Here is a 21,728-nt window from a genome sequence, read left to right as displayed (position 1 = left end):
TCTTATCTTTCCAGTTTGTTTTTCTCAATTCCATAGTTGAATATATAATTAATTCCCTAATAATACTACATAACTTGTGTGTACTGATTTTTATTTAACATTGTGTCAGTGAGCACTTTCTCTTATTATGGTATATCCTCCAATATGGTTCTTTTGGAAGGTTGTATAATATTCCCTCTTAGCAGTATAATTTATTTGACAGTATTTTCCTCCTATCAAGTGTTCAAGTTGTTTTTAATTTTTAGTTATTTAAAATAATGTTAAAAAATCTTCCATAATTCTGACATTATTTGGAGCAAAGCTGAACAGTTGACACAAACTCAAGATGGTAAACAATACAGTGGAACATCATTCTGGGGAAAAGTCAGCTGATAGGTTTGCCAGCCTCCAACACACCCCTCTTGTGAAGCAGGCTGCTGCAGACAGTGCTGTATGCGTGGGTTCACATGATGTAAACCCGAAGCCCTGCTTTCCTAGCTATAGTGGGTTGGACTGAGGATTGATGCCTGACCCAAAGGCAGCCAGCCACGCATGGGATGTCCAGTAGCCAGTCAAAGACCGATGCAAGAGCTCCACCCAGTGAGGTCACTGTATCATGGATGATGACTACCCAGTCAATCAAAGCTGCTTTCACGCAGTTTGAATTTAAGATCTAATTCAAACGTTGGGCAGAAATAGGCAGATACCCTGAGAGAAGTTAGAAAGCCTTGTCCATGTAGCATTGGAAGCCAAGACAAAGCAGGAGCAATGGAGTAGAGAAAAGAAATGCAGAGACGATTTGGCAGCATGAGCAGAGAAAGCAAAGGCAAAGTGTGGCTGAGTCATGATACTGGCAGAGCATTAGAGAGGAAGCAACAGATGCCTACTGCTGAAGCAATGTCAAGGAAAACAGGTGGCTGGAGGTATACTATGTCCTGAATGACATTCCCAGCTCTGCCAGGCAGCTGCTAAGACTGCTTCCTGCTCTTCCTTCCTCCTGTATCTTCACTATGAACCACATTAACCCAAAGCACCAGAGCATGTCTCTTTTCCTGGCAACCTGAAAGAGCCTAATCAACACCATGTAATATTCATATCTCTATTATGGCACAACTCAGGTGGCATTTGATGATTTGTTTTTATGATTCTCCCTGACTCGACTCCTTAAGGTCAACCACTGTGTTCATTACTTTTTAAAAACATCCTTAGCAGCTGGGGTAGTGCATTAACAGATAGTAGGCACTTAGTAATTGTTTGATGAGTGAATGAATGAGTGCGTGTGGCCAAAATAGCCATTGAAATACAGAGAGCTCAATTAGCATTTTCCCAAAGAAGATAAATTTTTGCTTTTGTTTTTTTGTCTGATGTTAATATGGAGTTTAAAATGTTTTAATCACATGAATTTTATTAGAAACGATGGCTAGGAAAAAATTCTCCTTTAATTTTGTTGTAAATCAAATACTTTTAAAAAATATATTTTTCACTAAATACTGATTGACTCCTGCCTCATATCAGCCATTACACTAAGCTCTTTGTATATATTATACTAAGCTTTATGGGAGAAAACACATGTTAGAGTCCCAGCCCTTACGGGGCTTTCAGTCTAGAACAGGAAGCTTGCCATCCACACCAACAAAAATGAAATAACAGAATGACGACAATTGGGCAAAGTGCTGAGGAATTTCATTGCTGAAATGTGATTTTAGCAAAAAAAAAACACTAGAAAGTTGCACAGAAAAGTGTTAGCTACAAAGCATCCTTTAAAACAGTAGTTGATGATATACTTTCTACATTGTCAGGTTAGTAGCGAATGATCTTCAAAATTTTAGGCTTTCCAAAGGGATCTGGAATGTAATAGGTTGGGAGCTTCAGAACTTACTTTTTCTTGGTAACGTGTATCCACTGTCTTAAAGCAAGTGTTATTACTATTTCAATTGAGATGAGAAATCACAATTTTTTCCCAAAAGTAAACTTAGCAAAATAGTACTTTGATATAAAAGAGTTGCATCAGCTGGCTGATGTTTTTACTAACTGAGTTCAATTTTGGCAAAGTGGGGTTGCAGTGTTTCCATGCTTAGTTGCTAATAACATGTCAGCAGTTAAGTTGAAACTTATAATTCTGGCTCGTATAGCAAAAAAAAGATTTACTGTATTCAAACTTTGAACCATAGTCACTGAGATAACTGAGCTTTAAAACAAATTATCTTGTTGAATTTCTCATCATATATTACAGATACACTTGAAAACCATTTCCCAGTGAACACTTAAATTACCAGAGGAGCCTCTCCATGGTTTATGTAATTAAACTTTGAAATAGAATTTCCTATCACTCAAACTCTTGGCCTACTTTCCAAATTTGGCACCAATTCAATTGAGGCGTACCCTGAGTACTCCAGGTATGCTGATTAAAAAATAGTCACTGTGTGTAACTGCTCACTTATGTGAATCAGGATATTCTCAATGCCGTGCAAATAAAATAAAATACAGAAGTAAACTGGATGTTGAGACTGATGTAAGGCTGCAATTGTCATTTCCTTATCCAAAATTTAACATTTTTGCATTATATATGTAAAATAGAGTAGATGTGATCTTTTTACCTGCCCAGTATCCTTCCTGACTCTTCTGGTACCAACACCTCAGTTTCCCTCTGAGACACCATCCACCTTCATGCTCAGTCCATGGAGGCCCTGGGTGTATGCAGGACTCACTACCACCTTCTAGTAGGTAACCATTGCCAGGCCACAGTGATGGGTCCAGAGATGGGTATGTGACACAGGCCAGACTACTGAGGCTTAGTTTTCCTACATGTAGGACCCTGTGAGAAAGAGACTGCAACTGGTAAATATGGTGATAAGCCCAGAGCAGTGGGGATCACAACAGGAAGGAAGTTCTTCTTGAGAATGTAGCAACCAACATAGAGGGACATGGAGCTGAGAAATGGGCAGAAAGTTTTGATCACATTCTTTCAGACCCTCAATCAACTGATTATTAAATCCCAGACCCATTTCCAGGTCTTACATGTCAATAAATCTTTCTACTTCCCCACTTTTTAAAAATTTCCTGACTTCGGATTGGGTTTTCTGTTACTTGCACTTGAAAAAAATCTTGACTAATTTGCAAACAATTATAATTTTTCCCATTGGTTAAGAAGAAGCAAATGCAATGAAGCTGAGCTTATAAAAGTAATTTTATACTAATAAAGCATTGCTTCTCTTTGTTATATACATTCAAGTTCCATCTAAGAATCATTGGCAAAAATTCTGTTGAAATATAAGCATTTAAACATAAATATAAAATTTGAAAACATAAAATGCTTACAACCCCCTGATCAACAAAATAAGGTCAAGTGCATGTATTCTACCTTTCTAGGCGCATGCCTAGCGCTCCTTGTCAGAACTGTAGCACACCTTCCAACCGCCTCTGCCCCTCACTTCTGAGTCTTGCATATGTCTTCTGCTCAGAATATCACCCTGTTGGTTTTTTCACTCTTTCTTTATGGTTCAGCTAAATAGCACATCCTCTGTAAAACCTTGCAGAATCTCCCCATGTAGAATTAATTGTTCTTTCTTTGATTTAGCCATCAACAGTCTAACCTGTATTATTGCTGGGGGTACACGATTGTCTTCATTCTAGTCTGGAGTCTCATGAGCATGACCTACTTCTTATTCATCTGTGTATACCTTATGCTTAAACTGTCTGGCACCTAGTAGATGCTCAATGCATATTTGTCAAATGAACTTTCAGTGTTGAAGCTTGGGATGGCTTTTACTCCCGTTAACTCTTTTAGATGCTATAAGCCCTTCTCAAAGTAGCTGTATATACTTAGGAGTGGTATTGTCAGCATTCACAGTCACCAAACACCATAAATGACCCAGGTTCCACCCATTCAAAGAGTCCCAGTCCAAGGGTGACTTTTATTAGCTCTCTTTATTGGTCAAAACATAAACTCCATGGTTTTAATGGGGTCTTGAGCCAAATGTAGATATTCACAGATCAAAGAGCCTCCAAGGCCATTCAGTTTGGTGGATGCAACCATTCATCACCAATATGTATATAGCTTGGTTGTTGGGCACACTCTTCCTTGGTAGACCCCATTTATCACAATAATGGGAGATGCTTACCTGAGGAGTTTACAAGTATTTCAAAACACATTCAGCTATCAGGAGGCTTGCCTCGCGTCCAGCCATACTGGGTGTGTCACCCATTTGGGGCATCATTCATGCCTCATGTCACCTTCGTCAGGTGCTTAATTGACTTATGTGTTTTGGGCCATCTGACCTGGTAGTGACTTCCCATGCTTGCTGCTTCCCTGAATAACTAATGATAGATATTATAGCTACAAGAAATAGCCACTCCCAGGTTAAGTTGGACTTGTTGGACAACATTAAATGCTCTTAAACTGGCCTTCTCCTTTCCTGATGGACTCTCTTGGGGATCAAGCACCCCACCCCTCTACCTCCCTGTTGAGGAAGACTATGACTGTGGACACTACCATCAAGCCATCCTCACACTTGGGAGGGAATTTTTGCATAGCAGTGCTCATTCTTTTAACTGGTGGGTAGTTGTGATGACCCAGTTTCTACTGAATGTTATTAGGAATGTTTTTTTTTTGTGTGAAAACAGCCATGTGGCGAAGAGTAACAATACAAATGCTAAGGCTGCTGGGATGGCCCAGGGCCAGTCCCCAGGTATCAAGGCTAAACTCCTGTCTTTGGGACTGAATGCTGCTGCACAGTCAGTGGGAGTGAGGAGGAAGTTGGCAAGAGGTGTGACAAGGCCCCAGTCCCTTGGGCATTTCTACTTTGTTAGACAGTGCAGGGAAATTATAGGCTGGAGAACACTATCTGGGACATGTACTGACATGTCAAAAAGAGATGGACACTCTGATTTTCCAGCATTCAATCCCATCTTAAGCCATTTTCTTCTCAAATTCATCTTTTCTGCTGAGTTGATCTTCTGTTATAGCCCTCTCTGGGTTTGCCCAGTTGTCCCTTCCTAGTGGTTGGGGCCAGGGAAACATTACAGGAGTCATAAAATGAAAGAGGGAGAGTGAGGCTAAGAGTGAGTGGCTGTATTGCTTTTTGTGATTAAAACTTAAAAATTTCAGAAAAAATTTTCCCTCCCATTTTCTTTAGAATGTTGTTATTGTTTTTCTGAAAATGCAGAATTACATGTATTTTAGAGTATAAAATGAAATAATTAAGAAAATATGACTTCTCTGGGGTCTCTGGAATCATTCAGGGGCAGTCTGTTGTTAAGGAAAAGGGCAGGAGTATTGGAGTGTGCTGGCCATGGGTTCAAATCCTATCACTAGCTCCTGCTAATGTGGATACAAGGATTACTGTGAGGATCAGAGAGAGAATATGTATCAGAGTACCTGATGGCTGATAGTGTAGTTTATTGTCTGATAGGAACACTGGAAAAAATAAAACTAACAGTATTATTCTGGAACCTTTGCTAAGTCTACATACCATGCAAAAGTAAATGGCTTACTCTCCCCAGAGATCCTGGCATTTTTGTAAAAGAAGGCAGTGGTGTGCAGCCCCTTCTTTGCTTGCAGACTTCCTCTTGTTGCATTTTGATCTTGAGATTGGTGGATGCCTTCCTGTATCCTCAAAGCACTTATGGGTTAGTGTACAGTGAGAGTAACATCCACTTGTTCCTGCAGAGATTTGAAACAAGGGCTTTATTGGCTATCTCGCTCAAAAGGCGCTAGACACAGAGAAGGAGGAGGAGGAAGTCAGAAGATTTGGGAGTTGGAAGGAGATGAGTGCTCTCTGCATCCGCCTGGCAGAGTGAAAGCCCCTAAGTGCAGAAAACATAATGACTGCCTTTGTTTGCTCCAAGGTTGCTGGTGCCTTTGGTTTTCAAGTTTTTGCCTGCTTCATAGACACGGACAGAAAGCAAGAGATGCTGATTCCCTAGAGTCAGCAGTTGAAGTGCCACGATATTAAAAGTTATTTTGGTTTGTTGGATGCAAATTCAAGAGGAAAATGTGGAATTGTTGCATAAATGCATGATATTTTTAAGCCTAATAAGTCAAAAGCATTAGAACTTTGTGAGAAAACCACATGTGAGCCATTGTCATGCTATTAACCAGCAAAGTTATCTTAATCATATAATGTGCACCAAAAATATTACAGACATTGCTCTCCCCTCAGCCCCTCCACATTTCCATTAAAAGTGCAGGAGGGTAAAGAAAAAAAATTTTCCCTGCTTTTATGCATTAACAAATTTTAGGAGCTACTTTTGTATAATTATTTAGGGGTAAACACATAGATTCTGTCTCAGTTTGAATGCCAGCTCCCTTTTGTTAGCAAGTCTCTTAACCTCTCATTTATGTGGTTTCTTGTAAAATAAGGTTGTTCTGAGGCTTAAATAAGTGAACAGGGGAAGGGCTTGGCATTTCAACATTCTGTAAGTGTGATCCATCCTTCCTCTTCTTATATATCACCTGTAGGGAATGTAAAGCTCAAGATGTCATATTTTCCTAGGCTCATCAAAGTACTTCCCAAAGTAGAATTCAAATTCAAAGGTTCTGGCCTTTTCACCCTATCTCCCTAATTTCAGGAAATGTTACACTTCATCTCCTTAATGCTCAGGCAGTAAATTAAATACAGCTATGAATTGAATGGCCTTCTTCAAATATGTATTTATTGATTGACGAGAACAACTAAGAAGTAGGTGTTGCCTAAAGTAGTATTTGGTCAACATTCCCTGATGAAACATCATAACATTCAAGCATTTTATAAGAGTATTTTTTCATCCTTAGAGCAACCAAGTATTTTATTATTTTTTTTCAGATTAGATTAAATAAAGACAACCAGTGCTTGAACCATTATTATGCCAAATTCAACAACTAAGAGTGAACAGGTCCATATGCGTGATGATAAAAGCACAAAAGCCATGCTACAAATGGTGCAGTCACTGAAAATGAAGCATTTGCACAATCTGAAAGTATGATTAATCTTACAAGAGATCTATTTCCATATCTTCTGTGCACAATGTTGCTATCATTATTTTAATCAAAATACTGAAGCCTGAATCACCCTGGCCAGGTCTTGAACCACGTCTATGACAGTCTAGGAAGAAATCCCTTCATTTTGTTGGTGTGTCTACTTGCTCCACAAGCCAGACAGGAGGAGATGGCCTACTCTGAAGGAGAGAGAGAGGTAGATGAAATACGGTAACATGGAAGGGCCCAGTTAAAGGACAGGAGCTGCTGGGGCAAAGTGCTTGTTAGGAACAGAGAAAGTTGCTATGGGGAAGTTTATTATATTTCTTCTAAGTTTTTAGGAAATATTTCTGAGTTGATTTCACAGAATCATATTACTGAGAGGAACTGTAGAATGGATTTGCTACATGGCTTTTTCACTTTTTTTGGGTCAAATGTGCCATGAGACTGAGAGGATCATCAGTCTGCTAATGTCACAAAGCAGGTGGAACATATAATCAAATCAAGACTAGATCTTTTTTTTTTTAGTTAAATGCATTTTATTTTATACAGCCTACATGACATGTTTTTTATTTAAAACAATGCCTCTGCTCCAATAAATAAAGGTCCAAATAAAGGAAGAGCCCAAGATAACATCAGTCCCATTTGTCTAAGTTCTGGTGTGTGAATGAAAAGCAACAGCCAGTTATAATGACTGGTGACAGGTCCAAATAGTCAAATTTGTTAACATTTTTCTACTTCTAAACTATCCTTAGAGAAAATCATATGTGGGGTCACACCTTCCTCATGGTAGTCCAGCTGAGCAACCATGCCACATGGATTCATGTTTTCACCAATGTAGAACTCGTAGTTTTGAAGTTAGCAAGAATGTGCCTGATTTGCTCTGCAGCGCCTGTCATAAAGCAGTTCACTCTTTCTGGTCTCTGTTCTTCAAGTTGCCTTTGACTGATTTCAAATAATCTTTGATGTCCTCCTTGTAGGCGTCCTTTGTGAAGCTGGTTTCCTGCAAGTGATGGTTCATGACAGTATCAACACCCTCTGTCCTCCTGACCATCTCCTTCACTTCCAGGCACAGCACATCTTGGTCCCCCAGATCTTGTAGATGATCGTGATGGCAGCTGGAGGGAGACAGCGGCTCTAGTTTAGCAGGAGCTGGAAGTCAGCAAGGCACAGCCTGAGTGGCTCTGGGGGTGGAGTGGGGTTTGGGGGGGTCTTTTGAGTCCCACTCCCTTTTCGATTCAGCAGTAGCTCACTGTGGAATCCTGTGCCTGATAACATTCTTGACAGTTCACAAATGTTTGATGGAAGAAAAGAAAGAGAGGGAAAGGAAGGAAGGGAGAAAGGAAGGAAGGAAGGGAGGAAGGGAGGGGTGAGAGAGGGAGGGAAGGATGGAGGGGAAAGAGGGAGAGGGAGGGAAGGAGGAAGGGAGGAAAGAAAGGAGAAAAAAACAAAGAAAGAGAAAGAAAAAGAAAGAAGGGAGGGAGGGAGGAAGACTCTGTCTCCCATACCTTTCTGGTTGAGGACCATTTTTGTGCCCCAAATTAGGAAAAAGGAGGAGATTGTGGTGCGCCTTTGTAGTTGGGCACGGAGACTGAGAAAGCAAAGTTCTGGCACAAATTTAGAAACATCAAAGAAATGACCCTGCTTCTTTTTTATTTTTCTATTTGCCAAGGGGTAATCATTCAGCAGAGATGTCTCTGATGAGAGGGACAGAGGCCCTGATGAGAGGCACAAGATGATCAAAGACAATCAAAACTGTCCTTGTAACTCTCTTAAGGAGTTAGTTACCCTGCTAGAGACGGGCATACTGTTTCTCCATTATTGGAGCACATGGCTGTTTTCTTGTTTGAGGACCACTGAAGCAGTTAGCTTGAAACTTGGGGTCATGTATATGAGGAGTGTGTGTTTTAAGCAAAAGGCTGTGCAGTGAATGGTTTGTGGGCATGGAGAAAAGCCTAGGGCGGGTCAGACCCATTGCCCCCTCTCACGCTCACTCTGGAGTACACACTTTTTAAGACTAATATCCATTCTCTCTTTCTATATAATCACACTCACAAAAGTTAAATGCATGGACTCTTTGACACCATTATTCTACATAGTCCACAGGGAAGATTGAACGATGTACTAATAAAGTATTCCAGAATCAAATTCTGTATTAAGGATATTTATCTCATTTGGTGGAGCTTCTTTGAGAATGATGAGATGGCTAAACTCTAGAATCAGATCAATTCTCTGGCAGTGCTGAGATTCCTGCCAGTGGTGGTTCATGACACTATCAACACCAGTGATAATTATTATTTGTGCTGTGTAGGCTTAAAAAAGAGGAAGCTTTGGAATGGATATGGCGAGAAAAGAAGGATGAATTATATGACTACTGAATTTAGAGGAATTTAAATGCAAAAGGAAATCAGAGTCTGTTGCCCTTGCCCTCCTCTCCCCCAACCCCTTAAAAAAAAAAGAAACAAAATCTCTGATTTTCTCAAGCTTCCTCTTTCAAGCTTGGTTTGGGCATCAAATCCTTCCACGGATACGAGTTTCCTCTATGGGCAGCTTGTTACTCCTTCTGCATCCCCCCCTCTCCTCCTCTCCCTCTCTCTCCTCTCAGATCTCCATTCCCACCCTTGTTTATGCTGCAGCCTCACAGAAGACACAGACCATGGTCTCATGGAGGCCTTTGTAAGAATTTATTAAACTATTAAAAATTAATCAACTCCCATAGACATTACAAAGGTGGACTTTGGACAGATACCTAAGTGATTTCCTGGAACAATACCTGGGGAATAATTTTTTGGCTGTGAGTGGATGATATTTTAAGTCGTTATATATTTGCTGATCTTGGGGAGATTGTTGGAACCATCCAGCAAGCACAGGAAGCTTGGACTCTTGGCTCAGAGTCTAAATATTTGGAGGATGAATACTTGGAAATGCATTTAAACATTTAAGGCATTTTTTTTTCCCCTGTAAGTCTCACTGTTAGTGTGATACTCTGCAGCAAGCCTCTATCTGCTGAAGGCATAAACCTCCTGGACAAGTCCAGGCCTGGGCACCATCTCAGCTCTTGGTGAGAAGCCAGAGATGCATGTCTATTGGCCAATATCCACACCCCCGAAGTGGGTTATTATTACAATCATTCACCTTCAACACCTGAATTCTACAGTCATGCTAAGGGTCTGCTCCATCTCTGCACTGAAACTAGAATGGAACTTACACACATTTGCAGACACACACACACACACACACACACCATTTCCCAAGCCAAATGTTTCAATGTTTCCTTTCATTTGTCAGTGCTGGGTCTTTATTATTATTGCCAAATTTCAGCTCTACCTTGACAATCATCTGTAGTCAGTTTTCCTCTCTGGCCTACCTGGCAACATACCTTTGGGCTGGTATATCCTTAGAGAATACAGACTAATAGGAACACATTCGATTATACAAAACCTAATTAGGGAAGCAAATTTGTTATAAAAGCAGACTATGTGTTTATGGAACTCAGAAACAATTATAAACAACTGGGGGATTCTTTATGTTCTTTAGACTCACAGATACACTCTAGGACTTCAATTACATGAACTGTTTGCTATCCCAATCAAATTATCTACATAATTGCCAAATATCTACTATGCTATAGAGTCACAAACTCTTGTTGTCTCAATGGAATGGAAGTGTAGGCATCAGCTTCATTTCTGAAATTTGAAGTAGAAAGGGGTGGGGTGGGTTGGGTGGGGTGGGATGAGTATGGGTGTGTACCTGGCTTAGGTAATTGCCAAGGTAAGGTGTCTCAGACAACATGATAATAACCCTCCTGATAGAACTGGGGATGTGATAGCAGCAGTAAAAATTATATTAAACTGGGCCTGATGCCAGACAGTCAGCCTTAAATAAATGAAGTGCAAGACAAGCATTTTAAGAGGAATTGACTTGTGTATCAAGGAAGCTAAACAGGCCAGAGAGGTGCTCACTCGAGACAATGCTTTCACCTCCTTTAAAAAGCTTTGCCCAACCTAATTAAAATGCCCAATCTAACTAAAAATCGAACCATAATCCCACTGGTGTCCCTTTGCTCCACCCCTTTCCATTGTCAAGATGCCCCACAGCTGAAAAATTCTTCAAGCAGAGACTATCTATCTGAGCACACACATACTGAACTGGAGCAAAGACGTCAGTGGTTTGTACAATGGATGGTGGTGTCTCACTTAGCAATGATGTATGATGTGGGTTAGTACAGAGCAGCTATCTGTTGAGGAGGACAGTAGACAGGATCTGTTCCACTGTAGCAGATGACCCCAGGGCTAGCCAGCTGGCTTAGAGTGAACCAAGTTGGGCAGGGCAGTGATACCCCAGCAACCCTCTGGGCAGATAACTCAAGGGCTTCTTTCTTATGTGCCTATATTCATCCCTGTCTTCTGCACACATACACATACATCATGGAGCTGATCTGATACAATGTAATTTGGAACATCAGAAGAAGGAAGAAGTACATGCCTATCATCAGGGTTAAAAGTGTCTGGTCTTGAGCATGAGAGATAACTTTGAGTTTCCTGGTAGCCTGGGCAAAGAGGAAACCTGATAAATCATACAGCTCATGTTTTTCTTAATAATAGTTATCAAGTCTGTTTTTTCACATTTGACTTGATAGGGAGGAGAAACTGAATTTCTTAGGATATATATCACAAAATGTTAAAGCACTAGAGTGCTTGGCCTATCGACAGGAAAAGCACCAGAACATTGATCCCTCAGTAACTAAAAACAAATAAGAAATAGGTAGCATTCAGTAGATCTCTGGAACTGGCTGATTTGACCTTACCTTTTAGCATCTCTTAAACACTATGTCAGAGAGATATCTGCACCCATGTGTTCACTGCAGCATTATTTTACTGAATGTTTTTTTTCAAACCCAAAAGTTATACAGCAAAAGTAAAACCAAGTCTGAGAGTCTTCATATTAGAAACACAAAGCAGTTATTTTACAGCGATTCTTTGAATTGATAGGCAAAACATAACAGATGTAAATAAGCATTCGTTTCTACTGGGAAAAGAGGACAATCATTAGAAATATTTTCCAATTTATTCTTCACTGTATTCACAATATGCCCACTTACAAAAACTCACATTCACCAAACAAGTGTTGTGCCCAATAAAAACCAAAATAGTAACAAAATAATCCCTCAAGCCACATCCACACTTTGTATTTAAGCAAAGATCCTGAGACTAAGTGCATAATGTAAGGTTAATTGAAATTAAAATGATGAACAAACAACATGATTAATATATAAAATATTCCTATTACATAAGTGTTCATAGATGATGTTCTTTGCTTCTCTAGAACCTTGGAACCATATTTTTGGCAGCATTATTTACAATAACCAAGATAGGTCAACAACCTGAGTGTCCATCAATGGATAAATGGAAAATAAGTTATGGAATATTATTTAGCCATGAGAAAGAAGGAAATTCTGCCATTTGCAATAATATGGATGGACCTTGAGGATATTATGTTTAGTGTAATAAGTCAGGCAGAGAAAGACAAATCCTGTATGATCTCATGTAATGGGGAATCTAAAAAAAAAAGAAAGTAAAAATCCCTCCCTAAACTTATAAGAAAAGAGATCAGATTTGTGGTTTTCAGAGGTAGATTGGATGAAGGTGGTCAAAAGGTACATACTTCCAATTACAAGATAAATAAGTACTAGGAATATAATGTAGAACATGATGACTCTGGTTAACACTGCTGCATAGTATTTACGGAAGTTGTTTATAGACAAAATTCTAAGAGTTCTCATTACAAGGAAAAAACTTTTTTTATTCTTTCTCTTTTTCTTTTATATCTATTTGAGATGATGGATGTGTACTAAATTATTGTAGCAAACATTTCATAATATGTGAGTCAAATCATTATGCTGTACACCTTAAACTTATATAGTGCCATATGTCAATTATATCTCAATAAAACTGGGGAAGGGGGCTAATAGGATCATGATTTTTACCTTTTTCTCTTTGTATAGTTGTATTTTCTAAATTTCCACAGTGAGCATGTATGACATTGTCATGCAAATGTGCTAGCTCTGGATCTGTTTGGTCTGAGATCCTGTCCTCACCCTTTTCCCCCAGCAGCCTGATCCCTCCAGGCTGATGTTTTCAGGCCTCTTGTCAGCTGGCTTCTGACTGGGTTCAGCCCACAGGAGGCTCTGGTGGGAGTCTGGAGAGCTGGAGGAAGGGAGAAGGTAGGGTATTTCTTCCTCTCCCTCTGTCCTGGGGTGCTATCTCTGGCAGCTGCTGCCTCTCTTCCTTGACTCTGGCCCTCACCGGAAGCCTGCCCTAGTTCCAGTTTCCTTTGGGTAATCCCAGGCCCTGGGCTTGGGTGGCATCATCTCCTCCCTTTGTCCCTCCAGCCTAGGAGTGGCGGCGACTTCCTGCTGTGGCTAGTCTCTGGATTGCCTCACAGTCCCTTGTTTGGCTTCTATGTTTCTTTCATCTCATTGCACTAAATTTCCTCTGTTTTAAATATTCAGAGTGGTTCCTGTCTTCCTAGTTGGGCCCTGGCACAAAGAGATGAAAATGTGTTTGAAATAAAGATGAATGGGGCAAAAGATTTAGAGGAATGTGAGTTGGAGAAATAACCAAGGAAGAAAAAGGCTTCACTGATAAGGGCATCACACACAAAGGAGGGTCCAGTTTGGGTGCACACTGGTTGGAAAGGATTTCTGCTCACCTAAGGGCCTTTTTAGTTACATTTGCACACAAACAACAATTTTACTTACAGTGGTCAGCTCCAGAAAGGAAGGATAACAATATGTAAAACACAGGAAAACAAAACAACAACAACAAAAAACCATCATGGGATTTAGAGTCCAAAGTCATGAATTGAGTTCCTGGCTTGTGGTGGATATTGTGGTTGATCTGTAGCATCCATTTGACCCCTCCCACATGGCAAATCAGCTGTGGGATTGAGAGGGGACTGATCCAATCCCCAGCTTCTGGGTTGCGGCCTTGATTGACACAGTCATTGGCTCATTCATGGGTATGTGTCCCAGACCTGAGCCAATCAGTATTTGGAATTCCTCTGGCCAGAGCTGGATTTCTGATTAAACATTTCTGTGCCTGAAGCCCACTGTATCACTCGACTTTCTCTACTGTGTGAGTTTATACATTTCCTTTACCATTTAGAGCATTTTGATTTGGGTTTTCTGTTACTTGCAATCAAAAGCATGAGGTTTGAAACAGAAATGTCTTATTGACTGTGTGTCCTTGGGCCAGGCACTTAGTCTTTCTGATCCCTAGTTTCCTCATCTGTAATATGGAACTATTAAAATAATTTACCTTAAGGAATTTTTGTGAGGATCAAATGAAATAATAAATGAAAAAGTTCTTTGTAAATTGTAAGCAGTTATTTGAATCTTATTATCACACATATAATTTATTTAAATTATTAATGCAGTTTTATGTCTCTCCTACATATAAATAATTTATTTTATCAAATGTACAGTTCTGGAATACCTGCTTCATTGCTGTATCATGAGTGTTCATCAAGATCGATAAGCAATGCTATTATTTCATTCTGTATAGCTCTAAATAATTTACTTTTGAAGTCCCAAATGACCTATGTGAGCTTGAGAAGATTTACCTCAAAACTGTCAGCCAAGTGGAAGTGAACTGAGTAACCCTTTGTGTGACCACTCATAACTCACTTGTAAACCTGTGGTTTCACTGCCATCTGGAGCAGCTCGTGAGAGTGGGTGTGTGACATTCCTCTCACTGCGTGAAAGTTTGGGTGTGTCCCAGAAGGACCAGCTGGCCAGTTCTGCCCTTGCTTTTTCTTGGATTTGCTGCCCTGAGGTTGTTTGGTAACTGGAGAGAGTGGTTGAGGCATGAACCTTTAAAAGGGCTATAAAATTAAGAACCCCCAGGGAAATAGCACACAGTGTTTAGATTTTTGTAATAACAAAATATTAAGGGCAATTAATTTATTGAGCCTAATTAGATAAGGTCTGTAACAATTAGAGCAGTGAAAATAAAATTACCAAAGAGTATACTTTAGATATGTTTTCCTCCCAATGATGGGCATATCTTAGGTCCACTCTTGGTATGGCTATGCTGACCATGGCGGGTCAGGGCAGACAGAAAACGACTGGGACTGAGAACTCAACGCTAGCATGGGGCTGGGGCAAGCCCCGGGGATGAGCTACAAGTCCAGCCTTGATCTTTCTCATCAAGCGCTGTTGTTTTTACCTCCCAACCAGACTTCCCTCTCTTCCTTCTCTGTCTGCCTTGCCAGTGAGCCAGCTCAGGTTGCCATTATGTTTTACCTGTGCCGAACTCTCTTCCCCTAGGCTCAAACCCCTCACCTTGTCCCCAACCCTCCTCTATTCATCCTCCACCTTGCTACCCACCCCCTGAGCCACACCCTCCCTTAAAACTTTTCATTGGCTCCCTATAGCTCATCCTATAAAGCATAGACTCCTTAGCATGGCAGGACATTGTGGAACCTGACTCCTCTTAACAACCAATCCAGCTTTGCCCCCCCACCAGCCTTTCCCACACCCCTCAAGTTCCTTCCAAGTCAAATCAGAGACCTCAGGCATGGCTCTTTAAGGTCAGTGCTTATCACAATTTATGGTCATAAAAATTACTTGATGTTGTTTAAAAAACGGATTCCTGAGCTGTAGCCTCACAAGATTATGGTCCAGAAGGCCAGGTCTGGGAACTGGAAATTTCATAAGAACTTTGGCAAAGTCAGGTGCAAGTAGTCCCCCAACTGCCTTTGGAACCATACTGTATGGTAACACTTATCTTTCCTTTTACATCTGCCTTCAGTCCTTGAGGGTGAGCATCAGGTCTTTCCAACTTTGTTTCCCCAGGACCTAGCACAATGCTCTGCATACACTGAGCTCTGTATGTATGTTTTTGAAGTGAATAAATGAATTACAGCAAAGCCAGTATCCTGAAGGTAAAGCAGGGATAGGAGTCAGGGACCAGAGTCAGGTCAACAGAGGGTCAGCTGGGCCAGAGAGCAGTGATCCAGTGTGAAGAAATGTTGGAGATACAAGGGGTGCATTGGAGGGATTGTCAACAAGATGTTAGGCATGGGGCCTGAGTTTGAAGGAGGATCTATGCAGGTGGAAGGGATGGGGGTTAAAGACCACACATCGAGGCAGTGACTCACGCACAAGGAAGGAGAATGGGACCATTAGCATAAGAGGGTCTGGAAGAAATGGGCTATACAACCACATCAAACTAGGAAAGGGTGACTTGTTCCAGTGACAGATTATTTCTCTAGAAAGTGGCAGTGTAATTGGCAGTTACCATTTTGTATGCAAATTTGATTCATTCAAAGCAGTGGTTTTTGAAACCACATGAACAAACAAGTCAGATTTTCAAATTCCATCCTGAAGTCACTGAATGACACTGAGTATATGTGGAGGGGATTTCAGAATATTAACACCAGGAATTCTGAAACTTTATCATCATGTTTCCATGTATGAGAGCTTCCTGCCTTATTCATCCTGGTTGTTATCCAGTGGGCCATCACATTTGTTTTTTTAGCTTAGGGGAGACTTTTAAAATTATTTCTTTGCTTTCTATTAATTCTTTTGCTGTCTCTCTGGTCTCTTTGCTGTACCTTGTATTAGTGGATAGTGGAATTTCTGAGTGTAACTTCTATGTCTCTTAACTTTTATTTCAGTATTTTCATTTCTTTTCTCTTTAACATAGTGTTCTGGAACAATTTCTCAGCCTACTCTGCTAGCTAAGTGCTGCATTCCAGTGTGTCCTTTCTGTTATTCAATATATCTATTGAGATTTTTATTTTGATGTTTGTATTAATTTCTAGGATCTCTAAATACTGACTGTCACAAGAGACTTTTCTTGCTAAGGAAATGTGATATCACCTCTTAATTCTCTAGAATATTGCATGTGCAGCACATTTTCAAAGTTTCCTTCTGTTTGTTTTATTTATACTGTTTGTTCAGATGTTGGTTTTTATATTTGTTTTGGTTTACCTTTCATGACTTTAGTTTTCCTTAAATATTTGGTGATTCGAGATTGTGCATTTCTTTGTATTTGGTAATATTTGTTTCTTCTAGATCAGGAACAGAAAACTGACCCATGGGCCAAATTTTATATATACAATTTTCTGTCTTGTGGATTTAAAAAAACCTACATGGGCTCCCCTTGTAGAACATGGAAAATATTGCTGCAATTTCAGTCTACCATAGCTGGCCATTTGATGATGTTCATAAATTATTGCCATCTTTTCTGGGGTATGGTAATGTTTCCAGGGATTTGTTTTTTTTTTTAAGTCCTCATGTGTTAGAGAGTTACACTAAGTATCTATGAGTGAAATAATATGACATTTGGGATTTGCTTTAAAACACTCCAGGAAAATTAAAGGTATTGGCAGTGGTGGCACAGATAAAACAAGAATGACAGAATGCTGGTAGTTGTTAGAGCTGGACCGTGAGTACTGGCTGGAATATTCTCTTTAATTTGTATATGTTTGAAATTTTCTTATATGAAAAAAAAATCTGTTTTTGCCTGTTTATGGATGTTCTTTCTTTCTACCTCCAGTGGTTCTGGGTAAGTCAGGGCCTCAGTGCTGAGGGGGAATGCCAGTCACTCATCCTCCCTGTTCCTTCTGGGTGTTGCCAGTTCCCTGAGGTATTTTCCTGCCTCTTCCACTTAAGTGCTTACCCTCTCTGTTCTAGCCTGCAGCAAACAACCCTACAGGCCTACTTCTTGGCACAGTTTGGTGGAGGAAGGGACCTACTAGCTGGTGACCAGGACTGAGTCATTATAATCTCCCCCTGGCTGCTCCACAACACCCTCCTGCCCATTGTCTCTGTTCCCTTTGTACTGGAGTACATTGGGAGCCACTTCTACATATGTACCAGTCTCCACCGAATGTAATTTGCTTTGTCAATTTAGTCTTCTCGATTTTCTCTACTTGAAGGATTACTTAAAATTTCTGATCTGATGATAGCATGCTTTTTATAGTATTATTGTGGCTTTGACTTTACTTCTTCTGCCCCCCACCCAAAACGAAGAAACTTTTGGTCATTTTTTAGAGACGTTGGGTAGAATGGAAAAATATTCATGAGCACCCAGTTGACCATTCTCATTCAGTACCCCAAAACTTTTTCAATGCATTATAACCAAATTTTATATATGCAATTTTCTGTCTTGTGGATTAAAATAAACCTACATTAGAATTGAAATATTTTAATAAAATAATATTTTACTAAAAACTACATGCAATAATAATTATTCATAGTTGCATAATATTAAACCTTCTATACATTATGTAATTTATAATTTCTGAAAATTTACAAATAATGATACAAAGCTTTAGAAAGCTTTTATTTTTCCTTTCCCTCCATTTCCTACCATAACAAAATCATCTGGGGTTTTAATTCCAGATTTTCAGTAATTTTTTTTTACATTGTATATCTCAATTATTTAGACTTAATTACCCGTCTTTCTATGTAAGGTTTTCTGTGTTCCACTTTTTTATCTTCTTTGAAAGTTTCATTTTTCTGAAATACATTCTCTAGCAATTGTTTCAGAAAGGAGCTGAGGATGTAAACTATCTTAATCCTCTCATGTTCAAGACAGTCTTTATTTTGTGCTCCCATTTGAATCCTGGCTAACAGGGTATATAATTTTAGATTAAATATTATTTTTGTCTGAGAATTTTGAAGATTTGAAAATATTCATGAGCACCCAGTTGGCCATTCTCATTCAGTACCCCAAAACTTTTTCAATGCATTATAACCAAATTTTATATATACAATTTTTCTGTCTTATGGATTAAAAAATACCTACATTAGAATTGAAATAATCTTCTGTCATCTAGTGTTGTTGATAAGAAAGCTGTTGCCAAATGGTCTGGATTTTTTTTTAATTAAAAAAAAATTTGTATTGAGGTATATACAATCAAATGGATAAATCTTAGTTTTCTGTTTTTTTTTAAAAAAGCAACTTTTCCCTCTCTATAAACTTTTAGGCTTTATCCTCATGGTGCAAACACATGACACTGAATGAGTGCCTCTTTACATCTTTGCCTTAGGCCCAGCCCCTATTCCAGGCACTGTCTATTCTCTAGAAATAACAGTTTACATGGTAAGTATGGTTTCTGCCTGCATGGAGTTTACATTTGAGGGTTGGAGCTGAGACACACAAGACTGTAAACAAATGAATAAACAAAGTAATTAATGTACAAAGAAGGAAAGGAACATGTTGCTACAATAGAGAGCAATGGGTTGGGTGTATAGCTCCCTAAGATGAGGTGACATTTAAGAACATATAGAATTCTGTTTTAATTGTGGCTGGTCTTTTAACTTTGAAGACTTGGGACTGTCTTCAGCGCTGCTTAAAACATTTTCAGGTTCAGTCTGATATGCCTTTCTTTATTCTGTTCCAGACTTAATTAGTAGTCCTTTTGTGACTGCAATTGAATATTTATTAGTACTTTTCACTGTACCCTCTGTGTCTTATCTTCTCTTTTCTATTTTCAACTGTTTGTTTCTCCATGTGTCAGTCACACACTCATCCTCAGCCTTTTCTTCCAGGTTGGCAAATGTTCCCTCCGCAAAAGCAGTGTGTGTGCCAGGCTCACTTCTCTGGATTCATGTCTTTTCCTGGATCTTGGGCCTTAAAATAGAAGTTTCTCTCTCTGGTGAACTTAAAACAAGCTTTCTTTGCCAAAAGAAGAATAAAACCTCCCTGTGAAACCTCTCTGTGAAAGAAGACTCCCTCTGCACCTTAAGAACAGTTTCCAAACCTGGCTGATTAACAAAATCACTTGAGAAGCTTTTAAAATGGCCCAATCCTGGGATGTATATACTCTGGCAGGTGAAGACTTTCTTAGGATCTGTGACTATGAATGACTTTACGGTAATTTCCAAATCCTCAGTGTCCACAGGTACTTTTTCCTAAGAAACCACCTGTACTTAGGCAACCCCTTTAACAAAGCCCTCTTCGAATTAATAGCCACCTTAGTGGGTACTGAAGCCAAATCTAGCCAATCTGAGTATACAGCCCTCCAGGTTTAAGTGGTTTTAGTATGTCCCTGTAACTGAAAGAAGGACAATCAGAATCATGATTTTCTTCAAGGATTGTGAGAAAAGATTTGTACCTTCCGCTGTGGTTACTGAGGTCATGGGATGTGAGTCTAGCTTTCTGGGTGGCCATCTTGCCTTCTGCAGGAAGTCTGTCTAAGAGATGAAGAAAGGAAGAGAGAAATAGAATACTGACAATGTGATGAAGCCTCTGAATCTTGTGCTAGACAATAGTTGTACCCTTGGACTTCATAGTTAAGTGAGCCAATACCTTTATTTCCACTCCTGCTTCAGCTAGTTTGAGTTGGGTTTGTTTCATTGGCAAACAATGAACACTCTGTTTCTCCATTCTAGGAGACTGATGTGACTAGGCAGGTTGCCAGGACAAGATCTCAGGCCCCAGGGAAGAAGGCAGATGCTTAGCTATGAAACCTGGGTCTGATAGGATCAGAAGCACAGTATTGAACTGAGAGCACATAAAATTTAGGCAACAAGCAGACCAACCATTCCTGTCCTGCACTCAAAGAAGGCATCATTAATCAATCACAGAATTCTTTCCTATGGAGCCAGGACATGCTATTGCAGCCTTATTTTTTCTTAGCATAGAGCTCCAGGAAACCACTATCACTGATTTGGATCTGTATGTATTTCCCATCCTGATTTAATGCCTGAAGACTGAAATACATTTATCTAGGAAATGGGGTAGGGCATAGAGGTTAATATAGTTTTGTTTAGAAATGTTTCCTTTTTCCTTTCAAAGTATTGCCTAGTTACTTTATTATTACTAAAGATGTTCTGAATGAATAATAGTAAATTACTGAGCTTTCTTTTTATACATTTTAAATATTTACATGTAACTGTAAATTTGATTCCTGGATCTATATCTTTTCACTGGTACCTTTGTTTCTCTTAGTTGTTCCAGCATAATGATATTTGCAGTTGGTTCTGAGGATTGTCAAGAACTGCTATTTTTGGAGTTGTTACTCTGTCCTTTACAGAGAAAACACAGGAGATATTGAGGCTGACACAACAGTATATCACTTGGCAGATTTTCCTCCTGTAGTCACATAATGCTTCCTTTTGCTAACCACCTTTTTTTCTGCCCTTATCAATAGGTAATCAATGATAATAGTCAATTATATGGATTTTCATTTAACCTTTTTGTTTAATTCAGTTGTTTCCCCACAACCAAATAAACAGATGTCCTACTCAGCTGATTCAAATGCAATTGCTAATTTTTAAGAAAGTTCCATGGGTCTCAGCAATGAGTCAGGACAGTCACATATCATTTAAACCTCTACCTATTTCTAACCCTTCTTAAATCCATTACTTATTACCAAGGGAATGTCAATTGTTTTATTATTGTAGAAATAGTAGCTGTTTGTTTCAGGACTTAAACTGATGCATAAATTTAAGATGTTTAGGATAAATATAAAAATTACCCAGTGCTTTTAAAGATGATGCTCTATCAGAAGGATCACCATCAAATGCCCTATGATAGGGTTGCAAGTGCATTTGCTTTGGTCAATTACAGTAGTAACTGTTATTCACCACCATCAACATCAGTTCTAAGAGCTAATGTTTATTTAGCTTATGCTGGACACTATACCAAATGCTTTACTTGCATTTACTTGCAATCCTGGAATAAGAAGTATATAATTCTACTCTTCCTATTTTACAAATGAGGTAGCTGAGATGTGGAGAGATTGAGTAACTTACTCAGTATTATAACTACTAATT

General features: G+C 39.4%; 1 long non-coding RNA gene across 1 annotated transcript in view; it reads left to right on the top strand.

Annotated features, from left to right (window-relative positions):
* LOC118924049 (uncharacterized) overlaps positions 1-21,205 on the top strand; it is a 42,957-nt gene extending 21,752 nt beyond the window's left edge. Inside the window, exon 3 of the long non-coding RNA XR_008997721.1 lies at positions 19,500-21,205. This is a non-coding gene — a long non-coding RNA (uncharacterized LOC118924049). The remainder of the gene's footprint in view (positions 1-19,499) is intronic.
* Positions 21,206-21,728: the final 523 nt, after the last annotated feature.

The sequence above is a fragment of the Manis pentadactyla genome, chromosome 5 (assembly GCF_030020395.1).
Source record: "Manis pentadactyla isolate mManPen7 chromosome 5, mManPen7.hap1, whole genome shotgun sequence".
Classification (NCBI taxonomy): Eukaryota; Metazoa; Chordata; class Mammalia; order Pholidota; family Manidae; genus Manis; species Manis pentadactyla.
This window is presented reverse-complemented; position numbering and strand designations above follow the sequence as displayed.